The following is a 14,996-nucleotide window of genomic DNA, read 5'->3' as shown; positions in this document are numbered from 1 at the left end:
ATATCTATATCTGCATGTACTGGATATGTGTGTGTGTGTGTGTGTGATGTTTTTTTTTCATTAGAGGAGTCAGAAATACGATTGGATCCTTACACACGTCCCCTGTTCACCAAACTAACTAGACCCCTACATGCCCATTAAGAATACTCTCAGGCCATAGGCTGTGTCTTGCCCCGAGGCCCCATGGCGTGGTTTGAGAATCCCTGCAACTGCGGTTCACCACATGGGTCTGTCCCTTCTTAGTTCTCCTTCCACTTGAAAGTGCCAGCCAGTTGCCCAACCTCATAAAGAAACTCCCCAAGGAAGTTGGCAGTTCTTCTGTGGGATGCTGTCTTGCCTTGATACCAGCTGAGACAGGAAATCAGTGACAGCCCATATGGCTCCAAATCTCATAGAATCCACAACTTTAACTTCGCTCTTTGTGTTAGTGGCCTATTTTAGCCTCCCTTCTTCAGAGTGACTAATTGGGGATCTTATCAACAAAGGGTATAATGAATGTTACAGTTCCCAGCCAAGCTGGACTCCACTTAAGCCCAGAAGGATTTCTCTGCTGCCTGGTGAACGGATATTCCCTGAGTGAATCAGTGTGCCCTTTTAGAACGCCTAGGGCCTGGGCCATGTCCACACCCTGTCGCTCCCTCAAATAGGATTTGAAGTGAAATCGTCCCCAATTAAAATGAATCCATTTTCTGTCACCAGGAAACCTTACTGATGACACACTACTGCACTAGGGGAAATGCTTAAGATTGTAGACTGGGACCGCGTAATATGTTCTGCCAGAATGTCTTCCATCTGGAAGCAGCTGCTTTTTTAAAAAAGGATCTGTAGAGTTAACTTTAGTTAATTTTACATTCTCTTCTCAGACACAGAGCTGAAATAATCCTTGAGTATATTTTGAAGCATTTATGGAGTTGGGAAGAGGGGCAGGAGGGAGCCTTCAAAAGTATTTCCAGTTAGTTTTTCCATGTCTGCTCAAAGCCCAAGAAGTCTGCCGCAGGTATTTTGTTAGGACAGTAAGACCTAATGAAGCATGAGTAAAGCGGAAGGCCCCTAAGAATTCCAGAAGATCCATCCTCATCCTTAAAATCCGAGAGTGGTCAAGGGACTGAGTGAGTTGTTTCCAAAAGGGTCTGAGGTCTATGTGTTAAATTGAGAAATATTATTATTTTGTGCTGTAAACTTGAATAATGTTGACCAGAAAGAAATCACTTGCATTTTATACACTGTCAGTTTGGAAATCTTGATAAAGTTTTGCATATTTTTTAGGGCACAAAATGGTTGCTGCAGAAAGGTGGTGGTGTCATTTTTACCAGTTGTCTGGCTTTGCTGTAGAAGGTTCTGTTTAGTGTCAGTCAGTGTATATCTGTCACTCATTCATTTTTCAGTTAGTAAATATTGATTGAAAATTGCCTAAGAACTCAGGGTTGGGAATATAGCAGAAAGCAAGGCTGTCCCTAGTCTCAAAGGACTTACAGTCAAGCGGAGCAGCACACATAAAACAATCATATAAATAATAATTTGCTAAAATTGCGATAAATGACACAGGAGATTTACAGAGTGCTGTGAGACTGTATAATTAGAGAAGGCGAGGAGTAGAAGGTTTGCTAACGTGGGGTCAGTGGGGTCAAGGAAGGCTTTTCTTAGGGAAGTGATATTTGAGATGAAGCCTGAAGTAGTATGACTCGGCCAGGTGAAGAGAAGAAAGAATCACCTTCCAGGTAAAGGGCTGCGGGGAAGCTATGCAGCTTGTCTCAAAGCGACCAGCAGTGGGCAGTCTAATTGAATTGCCCAGAGCGGCTGTCTTCTAGTCACTCACTCCTCCTAGAAACAAAAGCTCTAGTGACGAGTGAGGAGCAGCCGGATGGCCATGGGCCTACAGACACGGAAGCTCAAAGCGGGGGGCGTTAAGCTGCTGCCTCTCCTCTCTGTCCCTGGAAGAGCCAGCAGTGGGAGAGCCAAGGCTGCAGTTACCACGTGCTAGACCTGTGAACTGAGGGCCTCAGAGAAGCTTGGCCCTTCACCCTTCATTGCACTGAAAAGGCACTACAGATTCTTCGGAAACTCTTTAAGCAATTTCCCTTAGTCCATTCGTCTAGATCCAAAAGTAGGGTTATTAACGAGGAGCCAAGCACTAGAGAGAAAGGAACACTTGACCCCGAAAACAATAGCACTCGGTCCCAACCCCCTTACTTATGAGCTTTGGGCCCTTGGTCAAGCCTCCTAGCCTTTCGAAGCCTCAGTTTTTTCCTCTATGAACTGGGATAAATATACCTGTTTATTTATTCTATCTCTCAGAGGTTTGAAGCCCAACCAGAGTTATTTTAATGTGGATGCTATAAAGAACTATAAAATGCTGGGTGATATTATTTTTGAAGTCACATTAAAGGAGCAGAGAGATTTTTGCAGGTGGAGAAATGTTGCAGCGCCTTAAGGGTTTGTTCTGATGACACTGTGATCTCTTAGGAACATACTAGCTCTACCAAGGGATAAATCACCCTGATTTCTTGGAAGTGAGTTGTAACCATCTCCAACCATCCCTGTTGATTGAACAGGATCCAGGGGTGTTACTCAGGGTTTTTCCCCACTGTTTAGACAACAGGGACTAACAAATGATTTGAAGGGATTAGAAGTGAGATTCTGACCGAGGGCTGACCTGAGCCCAGGGACTGAGCCAGCGATAGAACCCAGGAGTCCTAGGGCTCTGCCTCTGAGTCTGCTCTTGGAATGAGACTTTCTGCTTCCTTTGTAATATTTCATCCAAGTGAGGGCTTAGATCTTAGCATCTATGTTTTAACTGACCCAAATTTTAAGCAGATGATGGCAAAGTAAGCCATAAAACTGTGGAAGACTATTCCTTCCAGTAATCCATCTGAAAAGTGGCCTTACAGGAAATATTGGCTCCTTTTTGTGTTTATTTGAACATGATTTTATTTATAGGGAACCCCCCCCCCCGACTTGAGTTCTTTTAGATTAAAATACTTCCAAGTTCCTCTCCTTGTTGGAGTGTGCAGGCGTTCCAAGAAGACAGCCACCTACCTTTTCCCTGAAATTTCCATGCAATCTAACAGTTCTTGGGAAGGCAGGTGGGGGTGGGGGAGCGGAGAGGGTGGAGCACAGCAGAGCCTTTGGCCTCAACATGAATGCTGTGGACCCGTATCCCCTGCTGCATTTGTTAACTGTACAAGTATGTGTGGTTTGGAACTGAAGGAAGAAGCCTTTTCCAAGGCAACGTTCTGCTGGCTCAGGTTGCATCTTCTCGTCTCCGTGTGTTGAGCCACATTTGTCTGTTCCCAAGTACAGTTTATGAAAATGGCACCGATGCAGCCACACTTGTGGTACCATTGAAGTCATGTAGACAAGCCCGCCACCCTTCAGGAGACCAGGACAAAGCAGGGCACCCGCTGGGCTGCATGTCCAATTCTCTGCGTGTGTGGTGGTATTTGCTGGTAGCGTTTAAAAAGATACTTGGGTAGAAAGCCTCAGAGACCCAGGAGCAGCAAAAACACCATGGGAAAGAAAGAGGGGTCTGACCCTGAGCTATTTATTTGCTTGTTTATTTCTCTGAGTACCATATGCCGTACACTTGGGGTCGCATGACATTTCGAGAAAGTAGCAGATGAAGATTTATGAAGCTGGGTCCCTGGGGTTTCCTCCAAAATATTTCTTCACCTTTTTCCTCAAGACCCAGAACAGAGGGGAGAAGAGGGAGTTGGCAGAACTTGAAATATTTAAGCTAATTTAGCAAAGCTCAGGAGTGTTGGGGTTTATCTCATTATTTAAGTTAGATAAGGAGGAAGGGGGAATCTGAAGGATAATGATAGATCATTGTTTAAGAACATAGCCATCAGGACTCCGCTAATGTTCTGGAATCCCGGGACCCTTGTATTGTGCACGTAGATGTAAATTCCAGTTGCTCTGAGAGCTTTTGAGTAACCATTTGGTTGATTTCACAGAAAAGATTTATGATGGGCATATTTGACTTCTTCAGTGCAGATACTCCCAAGACACCACCCAAAATCTGTTAGAGACTTTCCACTGATGGCCTCTTAGATGTGAAATTGAAATGGATTTTTTTCAGGAAAAACCCTTTTTGTTAGTGTTTGCATCTTACCCATGACTCTCCAGGATAAAAGGTCATCAGAGCCTAAATGCTGTCAGGTTGGACAGGTGAGAAGAAAATCAGCAAAGGGCGTTGAGGGAATGGTTCTCCTGCTCTTCCGTTCTAGTCTGGCAGCACTGCTCTGAGAGCAGCTGCTTGCCCTTCTTGGTATCATACATAACACATCAAGCAGAATTGGCTTGAATTAAGCCTTTAGGGAACTTCCAAAGGTAAAAATCGAATAAAAATGTAAATGTTTCTTAGGATATACCAGAGCTCTCATTTTTTTCCACCAGTGTTTCCTTCTGAGGCAGAGCACGGTAGACCAATGCCCCGTGGATCTGGAGGCAGAACCAGTCCAACATTTCCTGGAAAGTTTCTGTCTCATCTTAAAACTGTGAATGAACTTAACAGTTTATCCCATGTTTGTTTTAATAGGGTAATATTTTTAATTGCTACCCAGTAAAATTAACCATTCGGAAAGATATACCATGTCATCCTGTAGCTACTGCCTCCTGCTCATTTAAGAAGTGCAAGATACCCCTTCCAGATGAGTTCTGTAGACCCTCATAACATCGATATAAAGCCGTGGTTATTGGTCTGGGTGAAAAGCAAGAGCCTAGTACAGGTTTGACCCTGAGGCTCTGTTTCTTATCTTCGGGCGCATCTGTCTGCTGGCTTGGTAACCATCTGCTGAGGCCATGTTGACATGTCAGTTTTATCATGGGAAGGAACTCGATTTCAGTGAAACTCAAAAAGTACTGTTGCATCCGGCTGAAGGGAAGGGACTGTTCATATCTCTCCTGTTATCCAAAAGTGGCCCCTTGGCTCTAGGGACAGCCCCTTTGTCTGTCTTCTTCTCACCCTTGGGTGTGAGGTGAGAGCCCTGTGTTCTCACTTTCCGATCTTGCCACACCAGGCCTTTCCCAAGAATGCTTGAAGGTAGATGGATCCTCCTCTCACTCCTCCTGAGCAAACCCAGAAGAAGAAACAACATTCAGAGCTGTGCTAATGACATACGATGTCTCACTCGGGTCTGAAATTAAGCTGATGAAGTTACAGGATAAGATATTTTTAAGAAACATCTTAACAGTCCTTCATGCCTTATAAGTTAAAATTTCTCTCACAGGAACACAAGCAGAGAAATCTTATTTTCTAAGACAGACTCCTTCCCTCTTGCTGAACTCTAGATACTGTATTCCCCTTTCACTCAAAGGCTCCAGACGATGCCATTCTCATTATAACTTATGGAAAGCTCAAATCTGTTGATGGAAAGAAAAAGTGTGTGTGTTCCTGCACACACATTCTTGAGAAAAGCCTTTCCATGTCTGAGATCCCATGACTCATTTTTATGCAAGATTATCTGTTAGGGAAAAAACCACTTTTTTGGTCATGGTACATTATTATCGTTTCTAGAAAGGAGAGCATCTATTTTTTTGCCATTTTTGGCTTGCAGAGATGACTGACTTCATGGAAACGGCACTATCCTGCTTCCAAAAGTAAAAATAAATTGAATTCAGGCATGTACATCTTTGATGTACAGTCCTGCTATCTCAACTAGCAGGTCTTTGCTCAAAGAAAATAGAATGGGAAGTGTGATTGCTTTCTGATTTTGATTTCTTCCATTTAAAAATTAAATAGTCGGTCTAGCCCTTGTACATGTAGTCCCTTCCTTGTTCAGTGACTTGATTTTTAAAACTCTGGAATGACACCCAATCTTACATACATAAGATATGCATTTGAGATTTTTGCTTTGAACTTCAAGAGAAACAGAAGTGTATTTCTTCCTGAGAAAAATTTATATTCCCTGTATTAGAGAAGAATGAAAAGCCATTTAACTGATGGTGGAATTCCTCTGCAAAGGCATTAGGTTTACTTATTTTTAGATTTTGATGGCAATCCTATGTCTTTCATGGTTTTCCCGTACAGAATCATCCCTCTTTGCCCAGGATGAAATTGGAATCTCCCTTAAAGAAAGGATTCAGGTTTGAGTTCATATCCCCTGCTCCCAGAGAGCTTTAGCCAGTAAGAGAATTCTGAGGTAGATAGAGGACATATGGGCTAGCAGAGAATTGAAGACTGTAGCATTGTTTTACAAGTGAAGGCTTGTAATCTTTGGTGGAAGAGAAGGTAGGTTTGGGTGTTATTAACCCTGAGTTTCCTTGCCCCGATACCTCTATCTAGCACTCTTTTGCCAGACTGCCTCTCAGAGACAGACCTTTGCTAAGTTTCTCACTAATTTGTCAAATGGGGAGGGGGGGGAAATGAGATTGAACTAGTAAAACATTTTAATCACAGTATACCCTAAAAGAAAGTTTCATTATATTGGGCTTATATAACTCAAATCAGGTTAACAGTGTTACTTTACTAACCTATATCCTTAGTGGATTTACTTTAATATGTAGAGGAAACTGATTTCTAATTAGCACAAAATTTATACATATGGGACCTTTTAGGACAAAAGTTCTCCAAATATGGTCTAAGGACCCCTGGGGAACCCCCAAACCTTCCAGGGATCTATAAGGTCAAACCTATCTTTATATATTTATATATTCATTCATAATGTAGATATATAGATGGATAAACAACTATTTTTATCATAATATTCTCTAATGAATGTACGGCAGAGTTTTCCAGGAGCTACATACACAATGTGTGATATTACAGCAGGTTGGCTGTAGAAGCAGATAAGAGAATGCAGCTGTTTTCGATTAAGTAAGACTTAAAGAGATTTGCAGAAATGTAAAACACTGCCATTCCTTTGCACCCTTCTGTGGCTCCATGAATATGCCACCAGTTAATATACCACCGGTTAATATACCTCTCTACCTGGTTAATTTCCTTGACAAGCTATTCTATTTGAAAATATGGTGATGATCCATCGTCCTGCTGATAAATAGCACATATCGGCAATGGTGGATTAATGTGGATCAAGCTGTAGGAGCCGCCGTAATGTGATGCTTCACTTTGGCTTCCTGCCAACAATTGTCAGCCCTCCTGGTTTGCTCCTGACTTTTACTGGGTTTCTTGAAGTAACAGTTGGAAAGATTTTATCACATATCAGAAAGACCTCTCACAATAATTTACCTAATTTAGTCCTTCACCTTAACCTACTATCCCAATAAATTTTAACTTCAGCAGCATGGTAAGTACACAGCAGATGACTTCAAAGTGCAAGGTCCATCTTGTCAAAAGGCCACTCGGTTGTGTTAGCAGTGCCCTGAGCTTGTTCAGGAAATCGAGAAGGCATATCTCTGTCAGACTTTACTTGGCAAAACCTCAGTTTTCTACCCTAGCAAAGTTGGTGAGCAGGATAAACCTACAGTATTTGGATAAGCTCCTTTGAACTCCTTGTGGAAAGCAGTTTTTATGAGGCAGTTTTTCTGTGTTAACACCAGAGACAGCTCCTAGTAGATTTTCCCCAAACATACTTCAAACATAGATAATGGTAGGGGTGACCCAAGCTGTATCATAAAACCCAGGGACTGCTGAAAACTTCAAAGGAGAGTCAGAGCAGAACTTCACCTCTCATTATGAGGAGGATGGGTCACAGGGATCCTGGCTCACCCTGGTGGCTTGGGACTGGTTGAATCCAGTGTAACCTCACTGAATACTTCCAGGATGAACAGAGGACAGGGCTCTTCGTTCCCCTAGACTTTACCGAGCTACTCCAGCAGCACAGTTAGGGTAGCGAGACTGGCACCTGCCCACCTGCCAGGGCATCAGGAGGCCAGATTACCATGTGTGAGTGGCTTCATATCCCTAGTGAAACGATGCGAACCTCAGAGAGTTTTTATGTTTTTGTTTGAACTATTGAGGGGCCCCATTAATTCAGTTAATGAGCTTGTGATAGTCAGACCTGATTGCTTAGTGAGCTCTCTGGTTTCACGTGTAGGCGAATTGACAGTAGAAATTCATCAAGTGGTGAAGCATTGACCTCCTACTGTATTCCAGGCATGTAATAGGTATTAAGTACCAAGAATAGTTAAATCCTGGAGGACAGACTGCTGTGAGGAATCTTCCAGATTCTTGAGAATCATCAAGCTGTTTGTGGGTTAATATTCTTGAATTATTCTTACACGTCCATTGAAGCAAGTTGCCTATGGCTTTCTTGAAGTACCCCTTTATTGGTGATTTGACTTGCTGTTTGTTCCTAAAAACACCAAAACTGCATTTGTATGTCGGTGGTGTATATGGGGTGGTGTGTATTGGTGTATATTTGGTAGTTACAGGCACTTTTTCCACATCATTAGGTCTGTCACAGCCCTTTCAAAACAAATCTTTATCGTTTTACTGATTGTTTACAGTTGGATAATTATCTCTTGATTTTTCAATTATTCTTTCCACCTTATACATATTTACTGAATATTCTTTAGTGCCTACAGTTAATAAGAACAGTGCTTTTTAAAAAATCTATCATGTTGACCTTAATGATCTCATTATAACTCATTATCTTTTTGCCTTTTCAAATTGAAGTTTATTTTCTCAGAGTCCCTACATGCCCGCACTTTCAGAAGTCGAAGGCTCCTGCGTGCGTGAACTCAAACCCCAGCAGCCAACTGGCCCAGCCCACCTCTTCCCCGCTCCCCTGCAGGCAGCCGCCGCCAGCACTTGTGGCTGTTTCTTCAACTGGAGGCATTTTCCTCCTTGTTTCTAAAAGGAAAAAAGTGACCGTAGTGCCGTTTCTTGATGTCATTTGACTTCCTACTGCTGTCCACACGTGTCCCCCGCCCCCCTCACGCCCCACTTTTCAGTGTACTGTAGTCATACCATCATTTTCGGGTAAGTCAGTAATTCCATTTTTACATTATTACGGCTATGTAAATAATATTCCCAGTGAAGCCATGTGGGTTACTAGGATTATGTTTCCCTTTTGGTTTAACTTTGTAGTTTGTTTTTTCCCCCTGGAGTCAGTAACCACTTTTATTATTGTTTGCTTAGTTTTATATACACACATTCCCAGTTTATCCTCGAACTCTTGTCTGCTTTCAGCTTTTTTTACTCTGAGGTTAGTAACTCCTTTTTAAAAGATTTTTTGTATCTGCCTATTACTAATACATCTATACACTCTCCTGTATATGCTTAAAAATGTATTTAGTAATTATCAGTTACTTTTTTCCTTAGAATGCCTTCCCCTGGCTGCCCCTGCTCCCATCCGGGCGGCCCGCCCTCTAGCTCCTCTGTAGAGCTAGCACCCTCCTTCTCTCCTGAGTTTCCTTCTCCTGTTTGTTTGTTTGTTTGTTTACTTTTGGCTACCTTGGGTCTTCGTTGCCGCGCGGGGGCTACTCTTCGTCGCGGTGCGCGGGCTTCTCATTGTGGTGGCTTCTCTTGTTGCGGAGCACGGGCTCTAGGCACGCGGGCTCAGTAGTTGTGGCTCGCGGGCCCTAGAGTGCAGGTTTAGTAGTTGTGGCACACGGGCTTAGTTGCTCTGCGGCATGTGGGATCTTCCCGGACCGGGGCTCGAACCTGTGTCCCCTGCATTGGCAGGCGGATTCTTAACCACTGCGCCACCAGGGAAGTCCTCTCCTATTTGTTTGTTTTGGTCTTTTTCTTTCATGAATAGAGACAGTTCCCAGATGTTTGGTGATTCTTGACTAGCTGTTCTCCTATTTTAAGATGAGGCACCGGTCGGCAGACTGGGGGGCTCCCTGTGTGGGGCCCGGGGCCTTGCCGTGAAGGATCAGGTGGGGGGGACCTGCAGATGTTCGTCTTCTGTGGAGGAGGAGCAGGCTGGGCTGCGGGTGGGAGAGGGCCCTACAGGTCTCACTGCTTCTTCTACAGACTTTCACCCAGTCTTCCTGTTTTCACCACCTCACAGACAGGCCTCCCTGTTCCTCCCCGATGCCCCAGGCCCTCAGAGCTCTTCGGTGCCTCGTCTTTCTGAAATTTAGCAGTTAACCTACTAATTAGCTCACTGCTTTGTGGCTGCTACTCCCTCAGGCTTACATCTCAGCACCACTTGTCCATCTGCTCTTCAGCTTCTAAAATATTGTTGACACCTTCTCTTTATCCTTTTGGATCCGCGCCACCTGTATCCCTTTGCTTTCGCTTTAGAGGGGTCTCTGGACTCAATCTGTCATATTTAATCAGAAGTTCTATAATTTAGATTTTTCACTAATTCATTCATCTTTTCTTGATGTCGTTTCTCCTCCACATCCAACTAGTAGCTCAGAATTAATGTGGTTTTACTGAGATCCATATACATTGTTTCTGCTAAAACATTCTTTGGAATTTGGTGGTATTAATAAATAATAATATTGCTAACATTTTTAAACCTTTACTATGAATGTTTACTATGTCCTATGTACTTTACATGTATTATCTCATTTAATCACCATGACAACTTTTGAACAGCGTCTACTTAGGCGGTCAGCAGCCCTTCTTTCCCAGGAAGATTAAGAACACATCTGGAGAGAGGTCGTTGCTAGTCCCAACCCCAGCTTTACGTCTGGTATTGGTCTTTAATCTCTCATTCCGTGTGTTGTAAAGAAACAGGTTGTGGAAGGCTCTTGTCAGATCCCGGCAACATGAAAGAAATAGCGCACCCCACAGTAGTGACATGGCCCTGTCCCCACCCCTCGCTGAACCATAAAAGCTATTCAGAGGGGCCGGCAGCTGGTGAGCAACTGTACTTAGATCCTGGGTGCTGATGGGTGTTTTGTAGTTTCCAAGGGAAAGTTGCTGAAAGCTTTCTTATCTTGACACGCCAAGGGCAAGAGGTCTTTCTTCAAAGAGAAGCGCTTGTTTCAGAAAGAGACGTGGAAAGAACATAAAGTCACAGGTCTTCCCCAGTTCTGGAGAAGAAGTGGGAAAGAGCGCTGTGGTAGCCAGTGTGAAAAGAAACCGAGCATTTGCAAGGATCAAGAAGGGGCTCCCAGAGCACTGCTTGGGTCCCACGTCTGTAACACGAGGTCAGAGGGCAGCCCTGGGTGTGAGTCATCTCACTGCTATTTCTTAGCTGTGGCCCAGAGCAAGTTTTTCCCCCTTAATATCTCCAAGGTGAGATTCCTTTGACTCATGTGGAATAGGAATAATAATGCCTACCTCAGTGGGTGGTTATATGGACTAGATGACATAATGTATATAAAGCACTTAGCCTGACATGTGGCGTGTAATTAGGGCTCCAGAAATGGCATCTGTGTCAGTATTCTCTCTGAATATGGGATGTTGAGCGTAAGTAAAACAGGGATTATATCTTTACCTCTTACTTAACACGCTGTCCCTGAAAACTTGCCAACCACTTGCTATAGTGCTAAGATGAGAAATTCATATGCCTTGCTGGGTTTTTGTCTTTCCCATTCTCTTTCTTCACACAAAATGGTTAAATTCAGGCCTACAAACCTGTGCTTGTTACATGGTTAGAATTCTGGGTGGAGGAACTCACCTGGGCTCTCAGACTTTGTGTATGAGAACCCCACTGGAAAAGGTGTGCAGAGGCCACGAACTCGCTCTGAACCCGCTTGTGAAGAGCAGGTGATCCCAAACTATTGTTAGTGTCGCTGTAAATGATATGCCTCTGGGTTCGAGCAGAGTTCAGCCAGAAGCCCCACATGACATGGAAATCTGTCCTGGAGCCAGGTTTGTCGGGTAAAAGTTATGTAGCGAATGTCTCCAAACATTGGCATCTGTTGTCTGCCAAGGGTAGGACAGCCGAGAATGATAGAGCGCTTACGGAAATTCGGATGGGGCATGCGACCCTGTGACAGCTGACACACTGTTTCAGGCCACTGTTGCTCACCCAGCTCTTTTGATAAACAGCTTTAAAAGCATTACGTGGTTTGGAAAGCATTCTTCAAAAACGGTTATATTTTCCAGACGCATGACAGTCCACTGTTTAGTATTGTTGAAGGGTTTTGAATTGTAGAATCAGATCCCCCTTCAGTGGGGCTTTTGGAACTGTGGAGGGCTTATCTGTCTGACTCCTGCCAGGACGGTCTCACAACAGTGTTATCGTGTAGGTCGGGGTCCCCTATGTCTGTTCAAAAAAAATAAAAGTGTTCTTGGGTTCAGGACTAGAGTTTAAAGGGAAAGACTCTTTCTTTCATCTCTGGCTAGACGTGATGGGCTCTTTAAAACACTGCTTTCACCATGCACCCTTTTGTTCATGGTTTCTGCATAATGAAAATAGGAGATAACTTTGGATATTATAAGGAGCCTTTGAAAATGAGCTTTCTCTAGATTATAAATGCTCATTTCATAATTCATTTCAAAAATCATTTTCCCATTTGTCCTATTTCCAGAAATTTAGCTCCTTTAGGAAATTCTGAGTGTCACTGGGCAAGGAGGTGGCTCATGGGGGAATAGGCAGTGCCTAGGCTGGACAATGCATTTGGGACTTAGACTTCTGTCGACCATGTGCTAAATACAGAGTGCTCTAGCGACAGATTTTTAAGACACTTTTATTGAAGTCTGATATACAACAGGGTTTTTTTTGTTTTGTTTTGTTTTTTAAGTTTGGGGATAGGATTCATGAGATTTTAATTCTTATTCCCAAAATGCAATGGTGGAGCTGACAGAGTGGCCCGGAACATCATTCTGATTTATTGTGTTGAAGGGACAGCAGCTCACATTCTTTTAATATGTCAGTGTAGGATCAGTTCCTCCTTGACTCGAGTCTCTGTGATCAAAATAACCTATGTGGATGTTCCCTTTGGGTGCTGGAGAGCGTGGCTTCTTGGCAAGAGAACAGGATTGTGAAGCGTGAGACCAGAGCCCTGATTCCAGCCCTGACACTACTTTGCTTTGTGGCCTCTTGCAAACAGCTTTTCATCCCCTCCTCAGGTCACTCTTCCCACTTCAAAGGGAGTGAGGGTCAGCCTCGCCCTGGTCATGTCTGCGTGGCTGAGGGGTGACTCCCTGGACGAACGGCACGGGGGCGGCTCCCTTAGGGCCGGCCCCGCCTCCAGGAGGAAGCTGGGCACTGGGACGAAGAAGGCCCAGGCAGGACATATGAGCGCTTGAGATCGTTTTCTAAAAATAAAAAGGCAGTAGGTGAATGTGAGGCAGGGTGTCCCTAAATTATCCCTGAGCAGCCCTGGGCCCAGCCCTAGCCCGGCGGGCTTAGCACCGCTCAGGTCGGTTACATCTCACCCCCTGCGCTGTCACTGCTTCAGCCCTCCCTCTCACTTCCCCTCGGGGAAGCTGAAGTGCCCCTAGAGTGACAGGCTAGGTCACACGGGGGAGTATGTGAGGACGGCCTACATAGAACCCCTTATAAACAGGCCACTTCCCACACGCTCCGTCATCACAGAGCTACTTGAATGTTCACAGTTTCTTTTAGCTGATGGCCAAGAAATCAGTGTTTAAAAAAAAACACCCAAAAACCCTTGACAGAAGCCATTTTGCACCAAGAGTGGATGGTGTATGGTGTGAAACGGCAAATCTCAAAACATATTTCCTTTTTAGTTCCCAAACTGGTATCAGGTTAGTCCTCCTTAGCCCTGTCCACGATGCTAGAATAAATAGTCCCGAAAACACAGAGGAGGGAAGCGTGTGGAGCCGGGAGTCCACTGATGGCAGCTCTGGGCACGTGTGTTGGCTGTTGCTGCTGCATCCTTTTTGTAAGCAACTTGTGCTCCTGCATTTTCAGAGTCTGGCCTTGTTGTTTACGTATGATTTGTCCGTCCCTGGAATCTGGTCATCAGAGTGACCCCAAGATGGAGAAAGTCCAACAGGAAGTAGGGGAATCCAGGTCACTGTTCATAAGTTCTCCAAGTCTGTCCTGGTTCATAATTGAGTCTCATTCTCGGGCATGGGTCCAGTTTTCCAAATTTTAATGTATCAGAGAATACTGATGTATCTGGGCTCATCATGGGCCAAAACTAAAGCCTTCAGGAGCCCTTCTGTCGTGCACTGACACCTGATGGAGACTGGATTCATTTATGAGTATTCGTGTAACCTGTGATAATGTGTGTGCAAGTGCTTTGTCGGTTGTCCTGGGAGGTGTGAGGCATTATTATGACAAAAGACTTAATTGAACCCTACACTTGTATATGAAAAGCTAGAGACATTAAATGGATGACACGTTTTTCTTGAGGATTTCCTAAATTAGCCCACTTAGCTTTTTCTTGCCTCTTCTTTCCTGACTTTAGTGGTTCTCTATAACCTATATTTTTAACAAACCAGTACAAATAGTGATTCTCGATAGCAAGAGACAATTTTCTGTGACCCATTCATTCCATGGCACCTCCTACCTCCGCAAAAAAAGGTGCTGGAGGCTTTGGAATGACAAATTCATGAGCGCATCTCTAAACATCAACACAGTGGTTAAGGAAGCATTGTGAGGAAAATGCACGAATGCAATTTCCATTCAGAAACACACGGTTACCTTGAATCAGGAAGCATGACTTTCACCTTCAGATCGATTCAGGGTGTGATACGAAATAGGCCACTGACTTCAAGAGAGTCTATCAAAGAAGTCTGCCTCTACACAGAACTGGAAGATGCCTTAGTGCCTGTCATTGCTGGTATGGGATTTCTGGGTTTCTTTTTAAACAAGCTTGGGCCCTAGAGTAGGGTTGCCTAACAGTGGCTGAAAAGACAAAACTGGCAGGAAAGCACAAAGTCCCCTCAAAGGCTTTCCTACCTGACCCTCTCATCATGTCTTTGGTTTGGTTTGGGTTTGGGGTTTGTTCTCTCTGTGCCTCTTACTCCTTCTCCCTCTATTATGCTTGGACCTTGGTCAGAAGAGTTCTAGTGATCATCCCAGACTCCCATAAGTCAGCCCAGTAGCCTCGTTTTTTAGGTGGCCTGGCTGAGGCACAAGAGACGTACATGATGAACCATGGCCTCACAGCTCATCCCTTGGGGAGCCTGGATTCAGCTCCGGGATGACTTACCTTCCAGCCATCAGATGGCATCGCCTGGAAGGAGCTGCCTTACGAGCTGCTCCAGGATT

At 44.2% G+C, this 14,996-nt stretch overlaps 1 protein-coding gene across 8 annotated transcripts in view; it reads left to right on the top strand.

Annotated features, from left to right (window-relative positions):
* Positions 1–14,996, top strand: part of VPS13D (vacuolar protein sorting 13 homolog D) — a 255,125-nt gene that overhangs the window by 201,760 nt on the left and 38,369 nt on the right. Inside the window, exon 68 of one of the 8 annotated variants that reach the window (XR_014241483.1) lies at positions 8,576–8,881. The exons of the other annotated variants lie outside the window; for them this stretch is intronic. The gene's annotated coding sequence lies outside the window, so the exon portion shown is untranslated. The remainder of the gene's footprint in view (positions 1–8,575; positions 8,882–14,996) is intronic. 8 annotated transcript variants of the gene reach the window in all.

This window comes from Balaenoptera borealis (genome assembly GCF_965194805.1).
Source record: "Balaenoptera borealis genome assembly, chromosome: 1".
In the NCBI taxonomy this organism is placed as follows: domain Eukaryota; kingdom Metazoa; phylum Chordata; class Mammalia; order Artiodactyla; family Balaenopteridae; genus Balaenoptera; species Balaenoptera borealis.
This window is presented reverse-complemented; position numbering and strand designations above follow the sequence as displayed.